General features: G+C 44.6%; 1 protein-coding gene across 3 annotated transcripts in view; it reads right to left on the bottom strand.

Moving 5' to 3' along the window:
• FOXJ2 (forkhead box J2) overlaps positions 1-16518 on the bottom strand; it is a 34169-nt gene extending 17651 nt beyond the window's left edge. For 2 of the 3 annotated variants that reach the window (XM_074935330.1, XM_074935340.1), the window contains exon 1: positions 15377-16514. The gene's annotated coding sequence lies outside the window, so the exon portion shown is untranslated. Of the gene's footprint in view, positions 1-15376 lie in introns of all 3 variants that reach the window. The other variant, XM_074935349.1, reaches the window with a different exon arrangement.
• Between the last annotated feature and the right edge of the window lie 4505 nt (positions 16519-21023).

Here is a 21023-nt window from a genome sequence, read left to right as displayed (position 1 = left end):
ACAAACAAAAAATGTTCTTAGTGTCTATATAACTTAAAAACAGCAGAACTTCAATACCATGCAACTTTCCACATAGTCTGGCCTCATTAAGGACTCATCTCAAGGCCAACTTGGGAGAAAAGAAATACAAAATAAACAGCAACTAAATATTCCATTTTGAAAGTGTGCATTACAAAACTTCAGTCATTTAATATGTACAGGACTATAGAATAACAAAACTAATATGGAGCTGTGATTTCATGCTGCTATTTCATTGTGGAAATGAATATTTGTGTAAGATTTTAACTATGCAACCCTGGAATTATGAAGTAAAATAAAAACAGAGCTAAAAAATTCTCTCTCTTTTTCAATGTTATGCTACTTTAAGATTCAAATTTGAAACATCCGAAATTCAGCAAATGCAAAAGTTACAGTTTTCACAGGACTTTTATCAAGCTTAATTTAGGAGTCACTAATGCATCTCCATAATTAATGCAAGTTTTGAATTTATACATACACATGGATCACCCACTGCCTAAACACAGCTGTCTCTGGGGTGAAACACAGCAACTGTTTTAAGAGTACCCAGCCACACTAAATAACAGTTTAGGATGGGAAGTGAAGAAGAATCCTGTATCCAATAGAAACTGGATGGAAAATTTTGGGGAAAGAGTATAATTTCCAAAGGCAAAGTTTGGCCACAATTTTGGATTTATTGTTCTGTCTCTTATGAGAGGTGCTATTGGATATTTAATGACCATGAGCAGAAAGGCTGGTCAGGCTCTCAGTTATATGATTTATCTTAATAGATTCATAGATATTTAGGTCAGACGGGACCATTATGATCATCTAGTCTGACCTCCTGCACAATGCAGGCCACAGAATTTCACCCACCACTCCTACAAAAAAACCTCACACTTATATCTGTGCTATTGAAGTCGTCAAATCGTAGTTTAAAGACTTCAAGGAGCAGAGAATCCTCCAGCAAGTGACCAGTGCCCCATGCTACAGAGGAAGGTGAAAAACCTCCAGGGCCTCTTCCAATCTGCCCTGGAGGTAAATTCCTTCCCGACCCCAAATACGGCGTAACTCCAGCAGCATGGTAACTATAGAACAGGGGTGGGCAAACTTTTTGGCCTGAGGGCCACAACGGGGTATGGAAATTGTATGGTAGGCCATGAATGCTTACGAAATTGGGGGTAGGGGTGCGGAAGGGGGTGAGGGCTCCGGCTGGGATATGGGGGAGAGGTGTGAGGGCTCGGGCTGGGGGTGCAGGCTCTGAGGTGGGGCCGGGGATGAGTGGTTTGGGGTACAAGAGGGGGCTCTGCACTAGGATCTAGGGGTTGGGAGGGCGAGAGGGAGATCAGGGCTGTGGCAGGGGATTGGGTCGAGGAGGGAGGCTCAGGGGTGCAGGCTCCAGGCGGTGCTTACCGCAAGCAGTTCCCAGAAGCATGTCCTCCCTCCGGCTCTGAGGCGTAGCCAGGTGGCTCTGCGCACCGCCCCGTCCACACGCGCCGCCCCCGCAGCTCCCATTGGCGGCGGCTCCCAGCCAATGGGAGCTGCAGGGGCAACGCCTGCGGACGGGGCAGAGTGCAGAGCCACCTAGCCGTGCCTCTGTGTACTATGTAGGAGCCGGAGGGGAGTCATGCCGGCTGCTTCCTGGGAGCCGTGTGAGCGGGGCAAGCCCCCAACCCTGCTCCCTCGCTGGAGCGCTGGAGCAGGGCAAACCCCGACCCCACTCCCCAGCAGGAGATGAGGGACGGATTAAATGGTCTGATGCGCCGGATGTGGCCCGCGGGCCGGAGTTTTCCTGCCCCTGCTCTAGAATCAATCTGTACTATTAAGTCACTGCTGACTTGTAAGGAAGAGTGCACTCACTCTACTTTGGCAGCACACTGGGTTTTCCTTAGATGTCTCCTATCCAAAGAGTGAACCAGCTGGACACTGCAGACCATGTAACATCTGACATCACAGGGTAAACCAGACCACCACCACCACTCATGGTTCTTTCAACTTCCACTACCCAGTCAGGCCTTTGTACTGTCTGGCAAATGTTCCCTCTACCACCTCTCTTATTCTCTCTCTCTCGACTACAGACAAACCTGCTACCACAGAATGAACAGGATGAACCCAAATCAATGTGTTTTTGTAGGCCTTACTAAATTATCTAGCCAGCTAGAATTCACTGTACACATCCATTTTACAGTCAGTCAAATACCTACACTAACACTATTTACATTTATGCCTATAGGTGATGTGAAGATGTACAATCATAATATCAGACAGGATTGAAAACGGGATAGAGTCTTTCACCGCTCGGGCACTAGTTCCAACATAACCCCAGCTCAGGAAGAGTCAGAGAGATGGGGACTAGAGCCTTTCACTTCGAGAGCACTCATCCAAATCTGTACTTAAGCAAACAGTGGTTTGCGTGGTTCAGACAGAGAGAAAATGACTAAGAAAAATCCTACAATCAGTTGGCATTGAAGAACCACAAATTCACCCAAGACAAATCAGCAGCTTGTTCAGTGAGCAGTAATAAACATCCTGGGTGCGGTGACTGACCAGCATGTTCGACCTGAGGCTGAAAATGGAAGCTGGCCTCCCCCATCTCAGGTTCCCTGTACTGTACATGCCACTGACTAGCTGGCAGAAGACATTATTATTTTGCCTGTCCCGCTAATTTGCAAAGTTCTTCCACTCAGTCAGTCATGCCCCTCCCTGCACCACTGCTAACTTCACACGGCAGGGCTGAAAAACTTATTAGAGGTGGTGTATGTAGCTTTAAGAACTGTGCAAATGTGCGGTTACTGCCCCTTTATAGTCTGGAATACTCTTTGAGGCAGGGCTCAAAAGATTTGTCAGTTTAGAATCAGGTGCAGCTGGAGCGAAGTACTCCTTTTCCTTTTGCGAATACAGACTAACACGGCTGCTACTAACACTCTGAAACCTATGAATGAAATGAGGCTGGCTGTAGCTTTTAAAGGACCCCAAAACTGTACTAAATTACATACTTTAGTTTTCATTTTGATCCCCTGAAAATCAGTGGCCAAAATACTCAATCCTAGGAGCCTAAAGTTAGGCTGCTAAATCTATACTTTAGGCACCTAAATGGAAGTGACCTGATTTTTACAGGTACTGAGCACTGCAGCTCATACTGAAATCAATTGGAGCTAAGGTTGCACAGCATCTCTGAAAATCAGGCCACTTCTACTTAGGTGCCTAAAATATAGATATAGAAGCATAACTTTAGGCTCCCTGGTTTGAAAAGTTTTGGCTCAGGCAGTAAAAAGGTACAGTCGGCTTTTGGGAGAAAATCACTGTTGACAATGCCAGGGTCACCTTATCTTTGAAAAAGCAAGATGATCAGAGTGACAGCGGTGAAGGAGGAAGTCTAGACAAAGAAAGGAAGAAAAAGAAAAGATAAAACTGGCCATGTATGGAAACACGGATAGTTTCTACTCCGATGAAAGAAACGAGGATTTTGAAGTTTATGTGCAAAGGTTGTGCAATATTTTTTATACCAACAACACTGAAGGGAATAACGTGGGGGAGTCAATTTTTTAAAGTTTGTCTGCGAGAGAGAAACATTTGCAGTTTCGAGAGATTTTTGTTTTCCCTCAAGAACCAGGAGGAGATACGAATGAGGGAGACTAGAATGAAGTGCTTTAAAATGTTATCTACCCCAAACAAACTTCCTCACTGAGAGAGATACATTTCACTTAAGAAACCAGAAAGGAAAAAGCATATCTGATTTCCTGGCTAGTCTCAAATCACCATCTATAACCTGCCATATTGGTAACTATCTGTGAGACTTGGGAAATTGCTTTGTTTCTGGAACTAGAAATCCAAAATGAAGAGAGAGGCTGCTGGGTATTGTTCACAAATGAAACTTAACTTGGAAGGAGTGGTGGTCACGCTACTGGTATCTGAGTCAGCCAAAAGAAAGCACTGCAGTTTGAGAGTGCACTTCTGTCTACATGCCACATGGAAAAAGGAAAGCCCAGCCCACAGGGCAAGGAGTTGTCAGGAATCACTGTACCCAGGAGTCGGTGGTTCCATTGTTTAGGAATAACCCAGCAAGCAGAGTAATATTTTTTCCAACAAGCTGAAGTGCTGGAGATGTGGTTACAGAGGACATGTAGCTTGTGCTGCCCATAAACTACAGAGGAGAAAGGAATTCAACAAAAGGAAGTTATTGTCATCTACAAGCATGAAGTACACCAACTAGCAAATACAGAGGAGCCTGTTACAAACTCTGAGCCTGTCCATAACAAGATGGCTACTTGGAGCTGTTTGTAGTGCAAGATTGAAGGGATTCAAATGTTTTATTCTGTGTTCATGCAGATGGATAAAAGTAATGCAGTAGTTTTGATTTTTTGAATGGGAAATTTGCTAATGTTACATTAAGAGAAACTAACACAGCACTTTAAAGCTATAATCAAGGGACAATCAAAGTTTTAGGATGTCTGCAAATAAATGTAAACTACTGGGGTACTTGTTTGCTGTTACTATTGTTGTTATATTAGGATACAGACCTTCTCTAATTGGCACAAACTGGCTCAAGAACATAAAGTATACTACTAGTTAGGTCTGGTGGCGAAAGAAAAAGAAAAATCTATTTTTGGTACAGTCACGGGGTTAGTGAAAGGCATAACAGAATGTATTTTTAAAAGGCCAAACCAACATTTCTTAAGGCTCATCTGGTGCCTTATATTTTGTGAGAACCCGCAGAAAGGCAATTAGAAGAACTGCAGGAGCAGGGAATAATTTCATCTGCTGAATTTGGTGAATGGCTGTGTGTGTTCCTGAAACTGATGAAGTGTGAGGATTTGTGGGGACTATAAAGTCATCATAAGCCCCAGGTTGCAAGCAGATCAGAATCCAATTCCAAAACCACAGGATTTACGTGCTAAACTGTCAAGAAGGGTAAAGTTTACAAAGCTTGACTTGCCTCAGACATATCAAGAGGTCATGTTAGAGCCAGATTCTAAAATATCCTTACTATGGAGACATATAAAAGGCTGTATAGGCACAAAAGGCTACCATTCAGTGTAGACAGTGACCTGCCAGATTTAAAAAAAAAAAAAAAAAAAAAATAGATCAAATTCACCAAGGTTTTTATTTTCTTGTCAGCTATTTAGACATATGGTAGAAATGTAGAGGAACACTTGAGAAACGCTGAAGGGATTCTGAAAACTTGGCAAAAAATGTGGTCTTAAAGTTAAGAAAAATAACCAAGTTGCTTATTTATGGCCCAGCACAGGTGCAGGGGAAGACAACACAACCCTTACAAGAAAAAACAAATGCTACTGAGAACATGGCTCTACCTAAAAATGCTTAACAGCTGAGGTCATTTTTAACTTTGTTAAAACTACTATAAAAGATTTATCCCAAATATATATACAATAAGCCTAATGTTTTCACTGTTACAGAAAAAAATGTAAAATGGTTTGGAGCAAAAGACAAAATAAGGCTTTTGGAGATGCACATTGAGGAGTTCTACCGTGCTGGTACATTTTAATCTAGAGCTTTCCTCACTATTACTAAGTGATTCTTCACCAGTAGAGGTAGAAGCTGTAATTTCACACAGTTGCAAAGATGAGCAAGAGAAATTTACCTCATTTGCTTCAAGAACATTAACAGAACAATTACTTTTATACTGAGGAAGAGGCATTTGGTATTATTTTTGAAGTAACTCAATTTTATGAGTACTTATTTGGAATGAAATTTACTTTGGAAACCAATTACAAACCTCTGATAGGAAAAGTAATTCCAAAAGAAGGTATTCTAGGGTTAGAAGCATCCAGGATGCAGAGATGGGTTTTAATCTTAGTTGCATATCAGTATAATATCAAGTGCAAATCTTCAGTACAGCACATGCTAACACTGATACACTATCCATATTGCCTCTGAAATTAGAGACAGAACCAGAAGTGGATCACTGTTCAGAATCACCCACACAGAAGATCTTCCCATTAGTGCAAAAAAAGATAGCCACAGAAATGAAAAGACCTATTGGGTTAAAATAATGTAATATACTCTTTCTGCAGGACAGGTCATATAGGAGAAATTTAGTTCTAATTCTTGTAACAAACATAGATTTGTCAGGGAAAAATGACTGATCACTAAGGGGTACAACAACAGTAATACAAGGCTTACACAGTAGGAGCCTGGCTGAGTTACGTGAACTTCACCCCGGCATAGTGAAAATGAAAATCTGACTAGAAGTTGATTTTGGTGGCCAGGCTTTGAACAAAACACTGAAAGCGATTAGTCAATGTGAACTCTGAAGTAGTCACCAACACAAGTCACAAACCGTTCCACACCGTCCATAGAAGTTGGTTACTCCGGCTATATGAGAGCGTGTATAGTGGTGCAGCTGCGCCACTGTAAGTGCTCTAGGCCAGCCGCTCAAAGCTGACAGGAGAGAGCTCTCCCAGCAACTTAATTCATCCCACATGAATGGCAGTACCTATGTCAGGGGCAAAAGCTCTCCCCCTGACAGCACTGTCCACACTGGTGCTTAGGTTGGTGTAACTTATGTCACTCAGGGGGAAAGCCTGAGTGACATAAATTAGACCGACCTAAGTGGTAGCGTAGACATAGCCTAAGACTTGGCAAAGATTCCATGTTCATTTTGCACATAATAAGCAAATGGACTTCTAGATGGACAGAAGGACATATGACAAACACTTCTACTGCTAAGATTACTTAGACATTGTGGAATGTGTTCACTGCATGTGGTTGCCCAAGGAGTTTGGAAGCAGATGCGCTGGAGCTGAAGTTGGAGACTGAATGTAGGAATGAAGGGATGCTAGATTGTAAATAAGGACTCTCTGTCTTTTTAGTATGATCCAGGTAAAGTCACTCTAATTAATTAAAAGAAGCATATTTGACAAATTGGATTTTGGGAGGCATAACACCCAACACCCATTAGCCAGACTTCCTAGCCAAAAGTTTATATGAAACCTACGAGGAGGATGGCCAACAGCAAGGCCAAGAAGCAATGTTCTAGTGGAAAGCCTACACCTCTTAACAACTCTCTATGGCTGGAAAGCTAGAATCTCTAATGGGAATTCTGCATCCTGAAGTTTTGGACTCCTAAGGGGATACATTTTTCATACCATCTTCTCAATAGTAGCTGTCTGATAAGATCTTAAATCCCCCTTCAAGTCCCCTCTAGATGCTGGAAGGAGCCTTTTCTCTCTTCCCCACCCCACAGAGCCTCCTGACCACTGTCACAGGGTCCCTCATCTTCCTGGTTGCTTTGGGGGGTGGGGTGGCAGGGTGTCTCTACTTCTCCAGTCTCTTCTTTTTTATCCTCCTCCTCTATAAGGGAAACAGGGAGGGAGGATGAGGGTAATAAACTGATAATCTGAACTTTGTGAATAATTTTAAAATATATAAATACATAAATATATGATCCTCACTGGGCCCTGCTTGGCCATTACAGGTTGGCAGTTTCCTGTAGGTATCATGGTAGAAATGAGCTGAGGAGGGATTTGAAGGAGGATAAGGTAACGGCTTTATGGACTGGCTAGACTAGGGAAGGCATTCCACAAGTATGGTGTGGAAGTAAGTACATGGAATGTTTCTGGAAGAAGAGAACAAACAGGTGGTGATATTGGTCATGTAGTATGTAACCTATCATTTAAATCAGCTTCTATACCAGATGACTGGAGGATAGCTAATGTGATGCCAATTTTTAAAAAAAGCTCCATAGGCGATCCTGGCAATTACAGGCTGGTAAGCCTAATTTCAGTACCTGGCAAATTGGTTGAAACTATAGTAAAGAACAGAATTATCAGACATGTAGATGAACAGGTTTTGTTGGGGAAACATCAACATGGTTTTTTTAAAGGGAAATCATGCCTCTACTAGAATTCTTTGAGGGGGGTCAACAAGCATGTGGACAAAGGGGATCCAGTGGATATAGTGTACTTAGATTTTCAGAAAGCCTTTCACAAGGTCACTCACCAAAGGCTCTCAAGCAAAGTAACCAGTCATGGGATAAGAGGGAAGGTCCTCTCATGGATCAAGAACTGGTTAAAAGATAGGAAACAAAGAGTAGGAATAAATGGTCAGTTTTCAGAATGGAGAGGGGTAAATAGTGGTGTTTCTCCAGGGGTCTGTACTGGGACCAATACTGTTCAACATATTCATAAATGATCTAGAAAAAGTGGTAAACAGTGAAGTGGCAAAATTTGCAGATGATATAAAGCTATTCAATATAGTTAAGTCCAAAGCAGACTGCAAAGAGTTACAAAGGGATCGCACAAAACTGCGTGACTGGGCAACAAAATGGCAGATGAAATTCAATGTTGATAAATGCAAAGTAATGCACATTGGAAAACATAATCCCAATTATACATATAAAATGATACGGTCTAAATTAGCTGTAACCACTCAAGAAACAGATCTCGGTGTCATTATGGATAGTTCTCTGAAAAACATCCATTCAATGTGCAGCAGCAGTCAAAAAAGCTAACAGAATGTAGGGAATCTTTAGGAAAGGGACAGATAATAAGACAGAAAATATCATATTGCTTCTATATAAATCCATGGTACACCCACAGCTTGAATACTGCATGTAGTTCTGGTTGCCCTATCTCAAAAAAGATATACTGGATTTGGAAAAGGTACAGAAAAGGGCAGCAAAAATGATTAGGGATATGGAACATCGTCCATATGAGGAGAGATTAATAAAACTGTGACTTTTCAGCTTGGAAAAGAGACGATTAAGGGGGGGATATGATAGAGGTCTATAAAATCATGACTGGTGTGGAGAAAGTAAATAAGGAAGTGTCATTTACTCCTTCTCATAACACAAGAACTAGGAGCCACCAAATGAAATTAATAGGTAGCAGGTTTAAAACAAACAAAAGGAAGTATTTCTTCACACAATGCACAGTCAATCTGTGGAAGTCCTTGCTAAAGAATGTTGTGAAGGCCAAGCCTATAACAGGGTTCAAAACAGAACTAGATAAGTTTGTGGAGGATAGCTCTGTCAATGGCTATTAGCTAAGATGGGCAGTGATGCAAAACCATGCTCTGAAGTGTCTCTAGCCTCTGCTTGCCAGAAGCTGGGAATGGGCAACAGGAGACGGATCACTCGATGATTGCCTGTTCTCTTCTTTCCCTCTGAAGTACCTGGCATTGGCCACTGTCGGAAGACAGGGCTAGATGAACCACTGATCTGACCCAATATGGCCATTCTTATGTTGGCATCGACGCAATAGAAGATAAGAGCAGATAAGAAGGGAGACACAGAATTGCGAAGGGCAGTAAGTGAGGACAAGAAGCTTGAACGTGATGGGGTGGACAATGGGGAGCCAACAGATGGATTTGAAGAGGAGGATGATATGGCGAGAACAACAAGCCAGGGAGATGATTTTAACAGCTGTGTTCTGCAGGGCCTGATGTTGTTTCAAGGAGGCCAGTGAGGAAGTGGTTGCAACAGTCAAGATGGGAGATGAAGAGGGCCTGGACAGGAATTTTAGCTGTGTGGATAGAGAGAAATGGATGATCTTAGGTTAAGGAGGAAGAAACAGCAGGATATGGACACAACCTACATTTGTGGGGCAAGAATGGGAGTGGTCAGAAAGGATACACAGATTGTGAGTCTGGGTGATAGAAGTGTGGCGGTGTTGTAAAAAAGGGACGGGGTGGGGGGGGGGGTGGAGAGACAATGGGGATGGTTTCAGAAGGAAGTTCAAAGTTCCGTTTTGGCCATGCTGAGTTGGTACTGAGTCATCCAAGGGAAGATGTCCAAGAGACAAGTTAAGATGTACGACTGGATGGAGGAAGACTGGTCAGGAGTGGAGAGGTAGATTTGCAAGTCACTGGCATAAAGATGGTAGTGAAGCCAACTGAATAGATGAGATCACTAAAAGAGTGTGTACAGAAGAGAGGAGGAGTGAGCCAAGGATGGAGCCCTGCGGTATCCTTATGGAAAAGGGGAGAAGGGAAGAGGTCAGCCTAGTGAAAAAGACACTGAACGAATGACCAGAGCAATTAGGAGGGGAACCAGGAGAGGACAGACACACAAAAGTCAAGAGAGGACAAGAGGAGGAATAGAGACCCTTAAGACTTGGCCAAGAAAAGGTGACTGGAGATGTTAAGGAGATAGGTTTCAGGAGACCCAGAATATCTTTGCTTAAGTCAATTTAAAACATATTTAAACTACTTAAAACTAGTTTAGTTTTAGTTTACTTTAGTTTAAAACAACTTAAACAACTTAAAACTACAGACAGGCTATGGGGCCTTTCAGCTTACAGATGACCTGCAAAGGAAAAAAACTGAGTCCATGCCCTCTATTTGCTCCTTCATGATGCATAAGGAAGGTCTGAAAGGCTTTTTGTTTAATTTCACAAGGTTTTTTCTCATATTCATTACCTTAGATAGATCTGGAATAATAATACCCCCTAGCTCTTAGAAAGCACATTTCATCCTTACATTTCAAAGTGTTTCAAAGTGTTTTATAAAGGATCAATTCATTTCATTCCTCACATTTTACTGGTGGAGAAACTGAGGCACAGAAAGGGGAAGTGATTTGCCCAAGGTCCCCACAGTGGCAAAGCTTAGAAGAGAATCCAGATCTCCTGAGTTGCAGTCCAGTGCTCTATACACTAGGCTTATCTTTTCTAGGGAGTGATTTGGAGGTCAAGAGACCTAGAAGAGATTTTTAGGCAGATTATTTCATCTCTGTTTGGTTTTTAATGCTAGATCACCAGCTACAGCCAAGCCACACGTGGAGGGGCAGTTAAACAGGAAGGGTGGGAGACTGGATGAGTCAGAGAGATTATGGCGCCTTTCCCCTCTAAAGCACTACTATCCCATGCTGGTAGGACTGGATAATTCAGCAGAATCAGAATGATTATTCATTATACATCTGCATTAATGGACGTGGTATTTGACATAACCCAAAATAAAACAAAGTCCCTGCCCCCATAAGCATATGATCTAACAAAGGCAAAGCCAAGACAGAGTCACAACACCAGTGTGGAAGACCACTGATGAGGGGCCCAGTGCAGTGCAGTGCAGCTAGGAAAGATTCCTGGAAGAAATGGGTTTTAAGGAGGAGATGGAGGATGCTTGGCATATGAGGACAGGGAGAGTGTCCTAGGCATACAGAGCAGCAGGATAGAAGGCCCAAAGAAGAGTGGAAAAAAGAGATGCAGAGATCAGTAAAGAGAGAACTGGGAGGAGTGCAGGAGAGTAAGAGGAAATCAGAGCAGAGATGTAGGTGGGGTGAAAATGTGCAGGGCCTTAAAGGTGCAGAAGCAGAACTTAAATTTGATGCAATAACAGATAGGAAGCCACTGAAGGGATTTGAGGAGAGTGCTGACATGGAGTGAGAATCAGCAGAGGAAAACAGATAACTAGCAGCAGCAATAGGATACTGAGTCTTTCACCTCTAGGGCACCAATCCCAATCAGGCCCCATGTTGTGATGGGGCAATGGAAAATAAGCCTTTCACATTTCAATAAAGCCCCAAGAATTCCTTAAGAAGATGGTCCTGAACTCTGCTACAAGGTCTCTGGATTGAGCCCTTCTGGATATTCTGCACCAGCTTCATTTACATTTTAAAACCTCCATTTTAAAATGAGTTAAGTATGAAAATGAATAGTGTATTCAGTACAGTCTCCCCTGTGTTATTCATTTGTACATTAAATGCAATTTATTTTAAACTGTCTCCACATTTTCACTTTTTTAATATGCCACAGATTTTTGTACTTACAGTGCATAACTGTATCATAGACATTTTCATAGTGCAAGCTGAAGATTTTGAGAGCCGGACAGGGAACAGTTGGGGCTATTGGTACGTAGGGAGGTGTGGGAGGCAGTTTGGGAATGGGACGAGCACATTAGCTGGATGTTTCTCTTAAATAATCAGCAGTGAAACAGTTAGTGATTATTGACATTTAAATGGTTATCTTTAGATTTCTGGGTTAACATCCAATAGAGACGAATGGGCAGTTCACACTTCTTAGAGCCTGAATCAGTAGCTTTTGCAGATTCAAACACTTGATTCCTGTTTTCAAGGTTATCTTCAAAATCATCAGGCCTAGAAATATAATTTATTTTAAAATGAAAGCTGAGATTCTGAAGCACTATGCTGCAGCTGTAGAACTCACAGGGCTCTGCTGGTAAGGTAATGATTACAATCTGGCCCTAGGTTAGGGGGATTTGATGATTGCTGGGGAGAACTGGGGAAATGAATTACTTGTCTTAGTCCAGTTCTTCATGGACAGATGCCCATGTCACAAACGGCATTAATAGGTCTCCCCGCTGACATTCTCAGCGGAGGCCAAAGGTCTGAACAGGTCACGGAGACTGAACTCCCCAACACAGGTACACAAGGCCAGGGCTGAGGTCCATTGGTGGGGGTGGTGTACCGAAGATGCCTGCATTGCTGTGGCCCCTGGGGTTAAAAAGAGAACCAAGGAACAGCCTCTAGCATTCAAGGTCAGTAACATTTCTTAAAGCAAAAAAATTGAGTTTACAAGTGTCCCACCTCCCTCAATTCAATAATTTCCACAAGAATTAGGGGTCGCAACCAGATTCCAAATTGGGTATTAACATTCAGCTTCCTTAAATTGCCCCTGCTATTTCAGTTCAATATGGTATTGCCTGACCCCTTATCCTGATCCCAGGTATTGTCCATAAAACCATGGATTTTAACACAAAATCCAAGGAACTAACAAGACATGTGATGAGACGAATGTTATATGCTATCATTCATTTAGGTAACCTTTGTCCTGCCATGCCCTTTTAATCTCCCTCATTTAATGTGAAATCTTATTTAGGGCCTGACCTCGAAAAGTACTGTGTACCCTCAACTCTCATTGACTTCCTTGGAAATTGAGGACACTCAGCACCTCAAAGGATTATACTGCTCATACTGTAAAGACGAGACTTTCAAGCCCGAGTGCCTGAAGTTAGGCTTCTAAGTCTATATTCAGGCAATTAAATAAGTAGCCTCATTTTCAAACTGCTGAGCACCTAGCAGCTCTCACTGATGTCAACTGTGGGCTGATGGACACTTACGACAATCAGGTCACTTATTTAGATGGATTTAGAAGCCTGACTGGCACCCAGGTTTGAAAGTCTTGGTTAAATTCCGAAGGACATAGACCTGTTACTTGTCTGTAGAACACCTTGCACATTTATGGAGATAAATAATATTCTTCCCTTCCCCTCTCACCTTACACCTTTATGTAACATCCTTGGGGCTGCATCATTCCACCCCAGAGGCAGCAGCATTTCAGCTTTGGGTTAACAATCATAGAACTGTAGAATCATAGGACTGGGAGGGACCTTGAGAGGTTATCTAGTCCAGTGTCCTTCACTCAAAGGCCGGACTAAGTGTTAAGAGCATCCCTGGCCCAATTCACGTAAATAAGTAGCATCAACAACAAAACCCAGCAAACCATACACCCCTCAAATTACTCCCTCCCCTGGATTTACCAGCATGTCCTGGCTTCTGCATATCTGTCTTTCAGACTGCAAGCTTTTCAGGGCAGAGATTGTCTTAATTTGTGTGTCTAGAACAGCACTGAGTACTCTGTCAGCAATTAATGAATAAATCACAAACAATTACGCACAGGCCCCACACAGAATTCCGCCTTGCAAAATTGTCATATTTACCAGTTCAGCCACAAAATCTAAAAACTCATCCTTTATCACGATGACAGACAAGAATTAAAATACAAATCTTTTATACACCCTTCAAAATATTACTTGCTGTGAACAAGAAGAATTTTCCAAGGCTGGCATACACATTCAGTAAAGCGCTGTGGCATCCGACTGAACCAAAGGCACTAGAAAAATGTCAAGTCATTATGGTAAGAGCTGGGGCAGAAGAAGGTAAATTAACCCCAAGAGCAGGAAGAGTTAGTAAATCCCTTTGAGTGTACGAAGGCCAAAATGCCTCATTTATTGCCTTCCTTGCACGAGACAACGTATTCTACTCAAAGCAGATGGACTGCAAAACTAGAGAGCAACAAGTGGGAGGGCATCTTATAGTACCCCCAGAACACAAACATTATGGTTTCAGTCCCCCTTTGTAAAATCCACTGCGCCATGCTAAGAATCACAGAGAGGTCAAAATGCAATGGCAAAGGTGGGGAGTCATCTGGGGGTGACCTCACACTCCTTTCTGTGAGCTTACTGTCCAGTTACACCAAGGAATCCCTCTCGATCCTCATTCTTGGATTTCCCTGTTAGTATGTATTTTCCTCCTGGAGTCTGAGTTGGTATCTGTCAGAGCAAGGGATCCTTTGGCCTTGGATTTCCTTGCAACTGTCTCAGGAGAATAAACTTGTGCCAGTATCTTGAACAGGGAAAGGGATACCTCAGGCTGGGATTTATATGGGATTGTCTTTGGGGTGCTGGATCTGCTAAAGGAATCTGCATTAGTCTCTTTTGAGGTGATGTCTCTTTTGGACTTGATTTCCCAGTGAATGACCCAGGGCAACTGTGTTTTCTTGGGAAGGAGAGGGAGCACTGTGCTAGTGTCAGAGGGCTCCCTTGGGGTGGGATTTAACGATCCCATTTTCACAAGACAGCAGGGCCTGTACCCCACGACACAAGCATCAGGATTCACATTCCCAGACCCTAAATAGAGCAGGAGTCACATGTGAAGGACAGTAGCAATGGAATGGATCCTCTTAGTTTTGAAAGTGGGTTCCACCAATACTACTCCTGAAATTTTCATCCCCAGGCCCCGGGGTACAATGGGATTCACACCAAAGGGCACCAATGCCAGGACTCATTCCCAAAGCGCCCCTGCGTACAGTGGATCTATATCCGAGAGTACCAATACTGATATTCAAACAACTCCCAGTCCCAAGCACAGTGGGTTTCTGCAACCCCTAGGATACTAGCAGCAAGATTCACACACATAGCCTCATGAGCACTGCATGATACACACCCCTAGGGCACCAATGCTAGGATTCAACCTCCCTCTCCCCAGTCTTTTAAATCAACACGATCCTCCGTATTGCCCACTGGATGACAGAAATGTATTCCATGTCAGTGATGATGAAGGCTGAGTCCACAATAAAGTCAATACACTAATGACTGACGGGGAAAGCCAGAGGGACTTGGATACAATTCCCTGAGGCGAGGGTCTCCAAAAAGCAATGCACTGGAAAGAAAATCAGGCCGGTTCTTTATAATGAATAAAAGGAGACAATTAATTCCAGAAATAAAGATGGAGAAAGGCACACTGAGAAAGAAGGGTGGGGAGAATTCAGAAATGGGAAGACAGAGAGAAGATGGAGAGAGCTATAGACAGAAGAAAAAAGACATGGGAAGTGAGAAGGATAGAGAGAAATAGACAGAAGGAGAACTGAGGGGAAAAGAGAGGTGATGTAATGTGGTCACTCACTCTGTCTGGAAGATTTTCTGTAGGGAGGGGGGAGTTATCTCCGGCACTGGTTTTTGGGGTGCTGCCCTTCACACTCCTCCCCTGGACTCCATCCTCAGAGCATTGCTGCCAGCTATTCCAAGATCTTCTTCAGATTTTGAGAGGGAGGGGGTTGTGGATGAAATCAGGACCCTGAGAGGTAGAATGATCTGCTTGGGGTTGTCTGCCCCCTAAATTGCTGGTGGTATCCTAGGATACGGATCTTCTCCTTTCTCTCTTCTTTAATAGCTACCTATTTAAGGGGTGTCACTCCTGGAAGATACTGTTTTCTTCTCCCCACTGGCTCTCTGGTTATATGGGAGATCAGTTCCCCCTTCCCTCCCTAATTGGGGGTCCCTTTTCTCTTCCCTGTAGGTTCACGTCCCCTTTTGGGGCAGGCAAATCTCCCCCTTCTCTGAGGGAGTTCCTCTTGCTAACTCTGTGGATATTTCAGGGAAGTCTCTTTTCTCTTTCCTGGTGGCTGGCTGGTAGGTGTTTCTCCCCCCCTTTACGTGGGATATTTAGGACAGTCTCTTTATGGAAGTCCGGGGATATTTCCTCTTCCAGGGGGGAGTGCCCCTTGCCAGCTTGGTACCTAGAACTCTGTTACCTACAGTGGGCACTGCCAGTCGGTGAGGGGTGTCTCTCCCTGGGGCCTTGCTTTCTTGTTGGGTACTGAGTGGGTGTTAATTAATTACTGGGTAACTATTTGGGGCTTTGCTTCTTTCTGGCTAAGTATTTGAGAGCCGGCTCTGTCCCCGATGGACCTAAGGGGTCTCTCTCCTGGAGGTTCCCCACTGACTGTCTGGCTGGGCTTGGGAGAAATGGGGGAGGGGGCGTCTCCTTGTCTATTTTAGATCTGGAGGGATGGGGGAGGGTGTCTCTGCGCCCTCTGACGAGGTCCTGGGGAGCCGAGGGTGGCTCCACCCCGGATGGGTAGGGGGCTGCAGGGGGTCTCGGCCCGGTCAGTGGGCTGTGTCCGCCGCTTGGCAGATATTTGGGGCTGGGGATCGGGGTCTCTGCCCCGTGGCTGGGGATCAGGGAGCTGCCTATGAGGCCCTCTCCGCAGGCTGGGTTGTGGGGTCTCTCCCGCGGCGGGGGACGGGGCTGTCACCCCGGGCTGGCTGGGGGCGGTCCCTGGCTTCCCCCTCCCCAGGCCCCGGCTCCTCTCGCCCGGGCCCGGCTGCCACTGGAGGCCGCGGCGGCTCCTGGGCCTGAGCGGGGCCGGGCGGCCGCCTCCGCCACCTCCCGCCGGGCCTCGGGCCCGTCCCTGGGGGTCTCCCCGGGCTCTTTGCGGGGGGCCCCGTCCGGGCGGCGCTGAGTCTTCCCGGGCCCCGCCGCTCCCACGGCTGCTGCGGCTGCTGCTCCGGCTGCTCCGGGCTGCGGCTCCACTGCAGGCCCCGGCTCCTCCCCGGCCTCCGCTCCGCCTCCCCCGGCTCCCCCCGGCCGCGGCCGCCCCCGCCTCCCTGGGTTAAGGAGGCTCCCAGAGAGAGGGTTACCCAGCCTAGCCCGGGAATAACCACCCCCCAACACACCGAGAGAATAACCCCCTTAATCCCCCCCCAAGGAATAGCCCCCTCACCCGCATGGGGAATAACCCCCTTAACCCCCCCCCCCAAGGAATAATTTCCTAAACCCACCTGGAAAATAACTCCCGCAATCCGTTTGGGGTATAACGCCCCGATCCGTAATCCCAACCCACGTAATATTCCCCCTACACGATCATCTTCTCAATCACACTAACACACACAATCAGGCAATAACCAGCCTTGGAAAGATTAGATTTTTATCAGTAAATGTTAGTAAATGTCAATTTCACGGTACACACAAACCAGTGGAAAAATATTTCCATCCATAATAATAAAAATGTTCAGCTAGGCAAAGTAAAACAAATGCTACTTGTCAATTTATTAAGAGTTTGATTTAATGAAATGTGTATATGTTGACATGTGATGTTGACAATTAGTTGTAAATGGTTATAAAGCTTTAACTTCTTGAATTTCAGCATCTACTTTCATTAAATACTATTACCCCCTCCCATTTCCCACAGCTGTACATTTTTGAATAAAAATCTAAAAAATGCTTTAAAGTAAATACTGATATTATCCATCAAAATTATTTTAAAAAATTCTGCTAAGCCTAGTAATAACTCCCCCAAGATCGTGTACACACCCCAGTCCATTACACACCCCAATTCCATATATAACAACTTTCCTGCAATCCCACATGTAATAATGTCCCTCCAACCCAGATGACAATTTTATCTCAGTGAGATAATTCAGATATGCGTGATAACCTCACCCAACCCATGTAATGTCCCAGTTCATAATGATCTCTTACCATCCCTGAGCCTTTGTGCCTGTTGATCCTCTGGTGATATCCCCTCAATGTGAGATAATCTTTTAACACTACCATGTGATTATCTCCCCAAAACCATTCATCAAACCTGGTAAGAATCCCCACAAACTATTTGATAACCTGCTCCCAACCTTCCACCTAGTGGCCCAGTTTGACAATCTCCCATGGCCTTATGCGGGCCTCAACTCATATGATAATCAACCCTCAATCCAGGTGATAAATTTCCTAACCCTCTAAATCTTGTGGTAATCCCCTCCATCAAATCCCAGCCAGTGTAATAATCTTCCTTCCTTCCCAGACCTTATTGTGCAAGGTACTGAACAAACACAGAACAAAGAGATGGTCTCTGCCCCCAAAGAGTTTACAATCTAAGTGTAAAACAAGAGACAACAGATGGAGACAGAAAAAGAATAGAGTAGTCCTTGTGTGATTTATTTTTATATTAAATTCAATTTATGATGCCTCTACATTTTCAAGTTGTCACAGATTTTTATGTAGAAAACACTTGACTCAATGGTGAATATATCCGGGAAAGCTGGAAATTTTGACAGATGGATGGTCAGCACTTGTGGTTTCTGGTATCCAGAGAGGTATGGGAGGTGGCTTTGTTTTTGGCAATCAGGACCCCACAGCTTTTGATAGTGGGATGGTGGTTAATTTCTACATCCTGGCCAATGAAGGCCTGTTTTCTTGTTCACCATTAACAGTAGTGGTAAACAGGAACCTTTGTAATCTAATGTGACCTGAAGATATTCTAATATTTTTATCTCCCCCTAACTATAGTTTTTCAAAACCACGTTTCTCTGGGCTTTACTTTACTATTCCTGAAAAAATGTACAAATGAAAATTTCCTAAATACCATGTTCCCCAGTCTCATTCTTCCTTGTTAAAATCTCATACTACCATGTGGAAATACATACTGTATATCCCTATGTAATATATTGGCTAGTGCCATCTATTCTTCGGGTGATAATCTTGACCAAGATTTTCAGAAATAGGAGCCTAAAATTGGGCAATTTAAATCCGTGTTTAGGTACTTGCCTGATTTGCAAAAATGCTGAGCGCCCAATAGGTCTCACTGAAGTCAATACCTAAACATGCATTTACAAATCTAATTTTAGGCCCCTATGTCTCCAAGTGCCATCTCTTACCTGTATAGTTTCTTGTGTCTCAACACATAAAGTTTCATGTGACAAAATCCTATCTCCCCATACGCTAAATTATTTTCCTTTGGTGCAATACATCCTCCCATGTGGTAATCTTATACCCTGCACTGTGTTAGCCACATATCCTGAGTAATAATTTCACAAACACAATATATGCCTTTCTGGCATAATATATCCTACATGTTAATTTCATAATTTTGTCTTTTATAATCTAATATACTCCTTTAAGATAACCAAAATAATGTCATACCCCCTTCGAATAATTCATGACCCCCGTGATTACCTCTTATTTTCCTATGGGACAATTTCATTTTCCAGTGATAATCCCCACCTGAAATAATCTATGTCCTCCACTGAATATAATAAAAGATCACCATTTAATAACATAAATGATAATGAAAGAATACCTCCTCCAAATGATAATCTTTTCTGCAGCTCCCCAGGCTCCACTCCAAATGCCTTGTTCCATATAATAATTGACCACCTCACCACAATGTGATAAATTTACATTTTCCTGCTGTATATAACACACCGCTCTCATATGTGGTCCCATGCCATATACCTATGTGACTCTCATATCTCCAGGATATAAAATATCTAGCCTCTTTAACCATCCACAGTTGCATAGACATATTTTCACCCAAGGGGAGAAAAGGGGGCTGCAGGGCAGGTCCAAGGGACATTGGCCAGGCGCTGTGGGGTGCCCAGGGCTGGAATAGCAGGGGAGCTGCAGGGCAGGACGAAGGGTCCTGGGGCTGGTTTTAACATCTACATTAATGATCTGGATGATTAAGGCGATGGATTGCACCCTCAGCAAATTCGCAGATGACGCTAAATTGAGGAGAGAGGTAGATATGCTGGAAGGTAGGGATAGGGTCCAGAGTGACCTAAACAAATTGGAGGTTTGGGCCAAAAGAAATCTGATGAGGTTCAACAAGGACAAGTGCAAAGTCCTGCACTTAGGACGGAAGAATCCCATGCACTGCTACAGGCTGGGGACTGACTGGCTAAGCAGCAGTTCTGCAGAAAAGGACCTGGGGATTACAGTGGATGAGAAGCTGCATATGAGTCAGCAGTGGGCCCTTGTTGCCAAGAAGGCTAACGGCATATTGGGCTGCATTCGGAGGAGTATTGCCAGCAGATCAAGGGAAGTGATTATTCCCCTCTATTCGGCATTGGTGAGGCCACATCTGAAGTACTGCATCGTTTTGGGCCCCCCATTATAGAAAGCATGTGGACAAATTGGAAAGAGTCCAGAATAGGGCAATGAAAATGATCAGGGGGCTGGGGCACATGACTTACGAGGAGAGGCTGAGGGAACTGGGCTTGTTTAGTCTGCAGACGAGAAGAGTGAGGGGGGGATTTGATAGCAGCCTTCAACTACCTGAAGGGGGGTTCGAAAGAGGATGGAGCTGGGCTGTTCTCAGTGGTGGCACATGACAGAACAAGGAGCAGTGGTCTCAAGTTGCAATGCGGGAGGTCTAGGTTGGATATTAGGAAACACTAGTTCACTAGGAGGGTGGTGAAGCACTGGAATGGGTTACCTAGGGAGGTGGTGGAACCTCCTTCCTTAGAGGTTTTTAAGGTCAGGCTTGACAAAGCCCTGGCTGGGATGATTTAGTTAGGGTTGATCCTGCTTTGAGCAGGGGGATGGCTAGGTGACCTCCTGAGCTCCCTTCCAACCCTGAGAGTCTATGATCCGGTGACATTGGCAGAGCTGCCTGGGGAGCCCGGCACTGGAATAGCTGGCGGGGGGAGGGGGCTGCAGGGCAAGACTGAGGGGCATTGACCAGGCTGTCTGGGGAGCTCGGAGCAGAGTAAGGGGAGCGAGCAGCACGGCAGCGCTGTGTGGGGAGCCGCGGCGGGGGGGCGGGAGAGAGCAGCTGCGGGGACTGCAGGGATGTGCGAGGACTTTCCGGCCAATTGCGCGGATCCACCTTAAGGCGCTGACTAAGCCCCACACGCAGGGCCCAGGCGGCTCCTCCCAGGCCCGTGTCGAACCCAGCCTGGGAACGTGTGGTTGAGGCGCCGCGCCGCAGGGGGAGCCACCCGGGAAGTGCCGCGGGGCCGCGCGTTATCAGGGCTGCAGGCGGCGGCTCCCCCGC

The sequence above is a fragment of the Natator depressus genome, chromosome 1, assembly GCF_965152275.1.
Source record: "Natator depressus isolate rNatDep1 chromosome 1, rNatDep2.hap1, whole genome shotgun sequence".
Taxonomy (NCBI): domain Eukaryota; kingdom Metazoa; phylum Chordata; order Testudines; family Cheloniidae; genus Natator; species Natator depressus.
The sequence above is the reverse complement of the archived record's forward strand: the minus strand, read 5'-3'. Positions and strand labels throughout refer to the sequence as shown.